Source organism: Silene latifolia, chromosome 1 (genome assembly GCF_048544455.1).
Source record: "Silene latifolia isolate original U9 population chromosome 1, ASM4854445v1, whole genome shotgun sequence".
NCBI lineage: Eukaryota > Viridiplantae > Streptophyta > Magnoliopsida > Caryophyllales > Caryophyllaceae > Silene > Silene latifolia.
Genome location: NC_133526.1, coordinates 132,426,513 through 132,434,866, shown reverse-complemented (window position 1 = coordinate 132,434,866; position 8,354 = coordinate 132,426,513).

Sequence of the window (8,354 nt, the reverse complement as noted above, 5' to 3'; positions counted from 1 at the left end):
ACCAAACCTATTTCTCCTACACTAGAAATAGTACTTAAATCGGTTTGGGGAGGTTTGATCATAGGTGACCATAGCTTAATAAAAACGTGCATCATCTAGTGTAGTGTAGATTGCATTCATTTGTTATATATGTCATATAGAATTGCATTTAGTTAGCGCATGTATTCATTCATATCATATCATTGCATTTGTACTTCAATTTCCATAAAACTTTAAAAATCCAAAAACATGTATTCCTTTTTCATTCCTACTCCTAGATGTACATTGAGGACAATGTCCAAAACAAAGTGGGGGATGTGAATTTATATTCAAGAATACATAAAAATTGAAAAATTTCGAAAAAACTCAAAAATATGTCATTAAATTTCATAAAAACAAAACCCATAAAAATTTGAAAATTTCAAAAACCAAAAACATGTTCTTTAATTTAGTAGTGTAGAATTGTATATACTTGTATTTTTGTTCTCTTCTCACATAGATACAACACCACATTTGAGGCATTGTCAAGGGAATGTGAAGACCGCTTGGTATGATCGCTCTAATCCCTATTATTCTTCCATTTCTTTTCATTACTCATATGATTAGGACGGGCTTACATGTCAAGGAGGATGTTGTGTATTTTGTTGTTGTGGTTTGTGTATCTATGTGTTGTTAGGAGTTGCATCTAGATTATATGGCATAATAGTTGATAGAAGCATATGCATTAGAGTTGTATATATGTTAGTTGCATCATGGTGTAGATACCCAGTATCTGCTGAGACTCCAACAAACACCCGATGATTATCGGACTACAACATGTTTTGGAATCGCGGCGTTTGATCGACAGTTTGTGTACAACTTTACGTCGGAAAACTTAAAACGATTTCGAAAATAAAACATTTCAAAACATTTCAAAAATACCTGGAGTGTTTAATGCACGACGACGGGGTCGCAATGACACTAACTAGAGTCAAAACCGGCACCGGCCAAAAACCGACTCAAAAATTCAAATCCCGACTCCAACAACGAGTCAAAGCGAGTCAACCACAAAAAACCAAACATTTCAAACCTTCTACCTTAAGTTTTCCCGGATTCATGAATGGTCAAGTACCAAACATGTGACTACAAAACCTAGGATAGAACAAATCATGATTGCGTTTGTTGTGAAAGCGACAACACAGCTCGAAGACCCGCGACGTGGCTCGCGCCTCTTTGAGCAGCCCAAGTGGGCACGTTGCTCACAACTCACACAACCACTCATTCTCCTATAAATACCCCTCAAATGCCACCCATTTGAGACTTACGCGAGTGTCCGCCCCCTCTTTTCTCCCTTAAAATTCTCGACTCGACTTCTTAAGTCACAACCCGACGCGTATTTACGACCTACCGATCGTAAACACGAGCCTTACACATTGTTTGGTACCGTCATCGTGCATTAAATCACTTGACCGACCACTTCGACCACTACACCATCACTAAACTTTTAAAACACTCTTTTACTTACCAAAACGGTTTTAAACCGAGTTTTTTCCGATCAAACGAGTTGTTACACTTACGTCGGTCACTCGCCATAACCAAACATGTAAGTATGAGGGTGTAAAAATCCTCTTTTATTATGTTTTCATTTGTTTCATGACTCTAACATGTTAAAACATGCATAACATGAACCAAAACATGGAATAAACGAGCCAAAACTGATTTTTGGTCTGAGGCAGAAGCCCCTTAGGTCGCCAACTAGCTCGAGCCTAAATGGGGTATTCAGACCAGAAATCAACCGTGTTTGTTCTCGTCATTTCCCTCAATTCATTTTTCATATTTGTAATCGGTTTTCACCATTTCAAGTATTTTCGAACCATTGTTATTTTATTTCACATGTTTTAACCATAAAGCATTTTTCACCCTTGGTTCTTCATACCATGACGGTTAAATCCGTGTTTCGGTGATAATATTTGGTTAATGACATTTAGAAGGTATTTTAAAGCCTTTTATTTCATTTCTTTACATTTTCAAATAAACATATTAGTCACCAACACAAAGTCATCCTTGGTTCTACATACCATGCCGGATTTTAACCCGGGTACGATGATGAGTACCGACTAATAACATTCAAATGGACTTACAACAATTAGTCCATAATCATTTTTCAAAACGATTCATGTCAAGTTTGTCAAATCGAACCCGACATCGAATATTATCAAATAATGATGATTATTCGAGTCTAGTTCTTCAAATCAACAAATGCGGTCTAAACGACTCCTTCAAATCAAAAAGGGTTCAAATACCCATTTCCAACACGTTTTATAACGTTTTCTAAAAGGTCAGAACACGGCACATAAACTGTGGGCTAACCCGCGCCTAAACAGGCCTTCCATTTCTCATTTTCAAAACCAGAGGTAAGCCCCTTACACCGCCGGCTAGCTCGCGCCTCATATAGCCGTCTGGTACAGGGCCTGTTCCCTTCCAGCATTAGTCTAGGACGATCCCGACTCCGGTTAACTCGGATATAGGACGGATCAGATGACTATTCAAAACCACATTTGCAAAATGCCTTACTAAGACAAATGGATCATGTTATGCACCCAAAACCTAATACGGTAAATGGATGTTTAATTTCCGTCTTGTATGCAAATCAACCATTAATCCAACTCGACATCTTATACTTGATACTTGGATTAAATCAACCGACTTAAAAAGCTCTCACATGTTAGGTTTAAATTATTGGATGCGCATTCATGCATTTAAACCGTTTTATCAACTTTTGCATTCAACCAACCAAGATCGATTAGTGGAGGCCGCTAAATGTGGGCGGGATTGGGTGTCTGATTAAAGGGCTTCCCAATACGTACCTTCACCTCTTACTTAGAAACTTTGGATAGTGGACGACCTTATCTAGGGCGTTTGAGAGTCATTCTAGAGATAGGATGCTAAAGAGGGACGATATCCTTATCTTTAGTACCTATGTCAAACGCTGCTTTGTGCTTCGATTTGACCGAGGTATAAAGTGGAATTCGAACGGGTTCCAGGCATCCCAAAAATGCTTGGTGGCGACTCCGAACATCTCTAATCGTTTCGAGACCCTTACCGAGACGAAACCGACCGATCTAAAATGATCCGGTCAAAAGCATTTTTACGCCGCCGATCGTGGCTTTTAAAAAAGACCGTTGTGTGTCCACAGATCGAAGTGGGCTCGCAGGTGGGCCATGTCCACAGATTGGCGACTCCGCTGGGGAAAACTAGGACAATTACGTTTTTGCGATCCCTAGATGGTGAGACTCGAACGAGATCTTGGTTGGAATGCATTAATTGATATTACGGTCACGGTCGGGTTCCTTGTCCGGGCCCACAACCTAACCCTTTTCGACCAATTGGCTCGTTTCGTCGGCGTGAGTTTTCTCATCCCCGCGTTTCGAATCCCGATTGAATCAAGCATACCGTTGACGTTACACATTTCTGTTTCGTCAAAGAGCTTTCATCACTTTCGAGCACGAGGCTAGGGCACCCTCCTTACACATTTTGTTTGGATTGGTATCCCTCTCGCAAATCGGGGTTTGATTGCTTGGTGTGTAACCCACCCTTTTAAGCCAAAACCCGTGTCAGCATAATGCATAATATAATGAAACTGTGAGTGCTTATGTGCTATCTGATAATAAGTCCTTCCGTGTCATTTTCAAACTTTCAAAAAACACCTCTTCGCGCCGTTATAATGGCAATTTCAAAACCTCGGTCTTTCGCCGACCGATGCACGCCTTTCTAGGCCGTCGTAATGACGATTTTCAAACTCGGTTTTTTATAACCATTTCAACACGCCTTTTGATCCGGTCGATGTCGTCACTCAACCAATCAAACATCATTTATAATACTCAACAAACAACTAGTTAGCGGTAAGTCGAGGTCGATCCATGGGACGGTGTGCTTTGGGTTCTAAGTCTATCTATCTCAATTTATGCTAGTGTCACAATTTGGTTTGGATTGTAGTTGTGTTCTAGGCTAATGCAAACAATAAGGTAAATTAAGCAATAAAAGGAAAGATGTAAACAATTGATTAAAAGTGCTAGGATATCATGGGGTCATGGGGGATTCATGGTGTTGATCATACAAACATGTTCACAAGGTTGCAAGCAATTAATGTTGTGGAGGAACCGAGTTGGGTTATATCTTACGGTTCATAGGAAGAGTTGGGTCCCGGAGCCGAATCGGTTAGATTGTACGACACCTACAAGTCGACTTACTTTCCTCCTATTCAACTTCTATGCATGGTCTAACAAGACTCGAGTTGGTTTATATCTTACAAGTCAAGTTGAAAAGATAAGAGATGGTAAAAATGCAAGGATTCATAGGCTTGGCATTTCATCAAACATAACATGTGCATAAAGTTGACATCACAACAAGCAAGCAATTTGATTATGAAAACACATTAGATTAAGCATGAATCAATCCCATGTTGGTTTCCCCTAATTACCCATTAATCCTAGCTAAAGAAACTACTCACTCATTATCATGGGAAACATGTCATTAATGGTGTCAATCATCACAACAAGTATAAACATGATAATAGAAAGAAGAAATAAACAATAAAGATTAAAGAGTAAAGGGATTATACCAACTTGAGATGATCCAAATAATAAAGCAAAGAATAAAAGAATAAACTTGATGATTGATGGAACGTTGTCAATCTCCCAATAATAACCCAATAATCTTCAATTACCCAATAATAAACTTGAATAATAAACTTGAACAATAATTAAGGAGAGATTAATGTGTAATTTGTGGAAAGATTAAAGAGTAATTTATTCTAATCTACTCCTAATCTAATCTAAGAGAGTTTTTCTACTCTAAAACAACATAAAGGATCCCCCCTTTTGATTATTTACAAATGGGGTATTTATAGTGGAAATTAGGGAGGATGCATTAGGGTTAACTAAGGGCTAAACTAGTAATTACACTTTTGAGATTTGAGCAGGGAGCCTCCGGGATTATCCGAGAGAAGAAGGGCTTCTCTTATCGTCGCTAGAAGAACGGAAACGTGCTGTGCTACAATCCGAGCGGATGGGAGTCGGGACGGCCGGATTCTGGTAAGGGAATCCGAGCGGATTCAGGGGAATCCGGACGGATTCCAATGGGGAAATCCGAGCGGATTAGAGAGCAGGACGCTCGGATTGTGGTGATGGGACGGACGGATTTTTGACAATCCGTTCGGATTGTTCTTCAGCAGCGGTTCTTCTTCGTTTCTTCCCTTTTTGCTCAATTCCATTTTATTCTTTCGAGATTGGTCTTTAGTCCTTGCTTCCTCTTCATACTAGTCCATCTATTATCGTCAAGTAGCCTCCAAATGTGCACGAAAGACGGGAATTTCCGCCTTATTATCTCCTTTTCTACAAAACATATGAAATGCGATAGAAAAGCAAATAGGAAGGTTTTGACGGATAAAATGGTCATAAAACGCTATAATAGTATGCAAAATAGGCTCAATTAGGGGACTAAATGTGCCCAAATAATGGTCACATCAAATATCCCCAAACCGAACCTTTACTCGTCCCGAGTAAAGAGGTGACTAAAACCAGACCTTTATTTAAACTAACCTAATAATATAGCCGATATGAGACAATTAGCGGGTCTCACTCCGCCCCTTCAACTCACAACAAGACAACCATGAGGTAGGATGCCTTCTTGCAAGGCAAGGTGGGTCTTGCCAAAATGGCGACACATCCAAACATTAAGCACACAAAATCAAGTAATGGATGCATCTACAAAAGAATAGCCACTTTCCTCATCTAAGTGGCGGAAATTATCTACAAGGGAAGCAATTCAAGGGTACACAATCCTTCATAGATGCAATTTGTTCCAACTACTAAGCCTAGAAGGATACCAATAAATCACCTCCAAGTTGTGTCAAGCTAGGGTACCTTTGTCCTCAATCGTTAAATGCTTTTGTCAAGAGTAGACTCCCTATGGTGTTAGAAACACTGGAGGATCGCGGAATTCCCCCTCTTGCCTAGACAAGAAGAAGGGTCGTCCCCTCTCTACCATGCACAAAAATGGATACGATGGATAAAGGGATCAATAGATATTTGAGTTTCACTTTGGGAGTTTGCTTTTGTTTTTGTTTTTCCCCCAATTTCATTGGCATTTGACTTTTTGAGAACACTTTCTTTTTGCCATTTCTTTTTGATTTTTGGCTTTTCAACACTTGACAACTTTCAACTTTTTGCATTTTCTTTTGAACATTTTCAAAGCCACCCCAATTAGTAACGAGGGTGCCTTATATTTGAAGCTTTAGGAGTTCTATTTTTGCTCCTCTTTTCTTTTGATGCATTTTTGCAAACTTTCTTTCACTTTTCATTTCATTGAACTCAAATTTTTGAACAATTTCTTTTTGTGCCCATTCCCTTTGATGACAAAAATATGGTAGAACATGGATGATGATAGATGTATGCATGGTTTCAAGGGTCACCTTGGAATAAACGGTAGCCAAGGAGTTATCACACCACAAGGTACTCTTGACTAGGCCTTAATCCATGGGTCAAAGGATACTAGCATGACACATCCTAGGGTGTTTTACAAGCATTCTAACAAGCAAAGTATTAAGAACAAAAAGCATCTACTAGGGCCTATATACACTTGTCAAGCTTCCCAAGTAGACGGTTTCACAAAATTTTTCTAACATGCAAACTATATGCCATGATGCAACTAACATTTATACATCCTAATGCATATGATTCTACCAACTAATATGACAAGTAAACTAAATGCAAGTCCTAAGTTCACATTGTTTTTACCGCATCAATCAAAATAAAGCCACATAGTCATTAACATAAAGAGGAAAAAGGAGATTGGAAAGATCATACCATGCGGTCTTCTATATCCTCATGTTTCGGATGTGGCATAGTCGATAAATGTGAAAAAGGATGAACAAACACAATATATACAAAATTACACTACAAAGGAAATGAACATGTTTTTGATTTTTCAATTTTTCAAATTTTTATGGTTTTTGTTTTTATAAAATTAACAGACATATTTTTGTGATTTTTCGAAATTTTTCAATTTTTATGCATTTTTGGAATATAAATTCCCATCCCCCACTTTATTTTGGACATTGTCCTCAATGTACATGTAGGAGTAGGAATAAAAAGAAAATACATGTTTTTAGATTTTTGATTTTTTTGAAATTGAAGTACAAATGCAATGATATGATATGAATGAATGCATGCTCTAACTAAATGCAATTCTATATGACATATATAACAAGTGAATGCAATCTAAACTATACTATATGATGCATGATAAATGCTTAAGTCACCTATGATCAAACCTCCCCAAACCGATTTAAACACTATTTCTAGTGTAGAAATGAATAGGTTTGGCCATTAGTGACTAAGCATGAATTCTAATCTATATACAACTATCTATATGAATCATGTGAGATATATACAATGCAAATTATACATATGAACTAACTAATGCAAATGCAATATGATATATAATACAAATGTAAGCTTAATGTAAATGTAAATAACTAAATGCAAGTGTAAATGTAATGCAAAGTCAAGGGAAAGGATATCTTACAAATGGTGGTTTGAGATAGGACTCCACCAAACTAGTTCACTTTGTAAAAATTTTTGTCCATAGAGCTCAAGGCTCTTAGAAGAAGATCAAAAGCTTGTGAACAAGCTCCAAATAAGCATAAGTATGGTTTGCTTAACTTCAAGACGAAGCTTGGCCAAGGGACTTTGTCATTCATTCTTGTTTTCTTCCTCTTCTTGGCACTTGGATATTCACGATGCTTCAAACCAATTAGCCCATGATTCCTTTCATCACTAGGTATGAAGTATGGTTTATTTTCGTCCGGAGACTTCCACTTGCCACCTTCTTTTTCACTTTTGGTGATGATGATAGCATTTTGATTTTTCAATCTTTCCAAGGTGGAAGGAGAATCCTCATGGCATTGATGACCGGATACCTTAGGAATTGATGTTGTGGGTGCCAAATTTCCACAAGTAGCTTCACGTGCAAGTTTCTCTTTGAGTTTTTCCACCAAGTACCCTTTGTATGATGCTTTGACCTTTTGAAGAAGGTCCACCATATCCTCTCCAACAATCATTGGCTCCATGGTAGGTGCCAAGTAGTCTTCGTGGGCAATAGGGAAGGGAGATTCATCTTCATAATAAGATATCTCAAATACTTCAAGGATAGGCTCCTCAAGCAAGGTGATATCACAAGTCCATTCCTCTCCCCTATTCCAAAGGTCCTTGTAAGACACGTATTCTTCATAAGCTCCTTCCTTAGGCATGTTATCATCGCTATCTTCATACGAATCATAAATAGGGACTTCACTCTTCTTCACCAACTCATTCTCCAAAACCTCAACATCTACT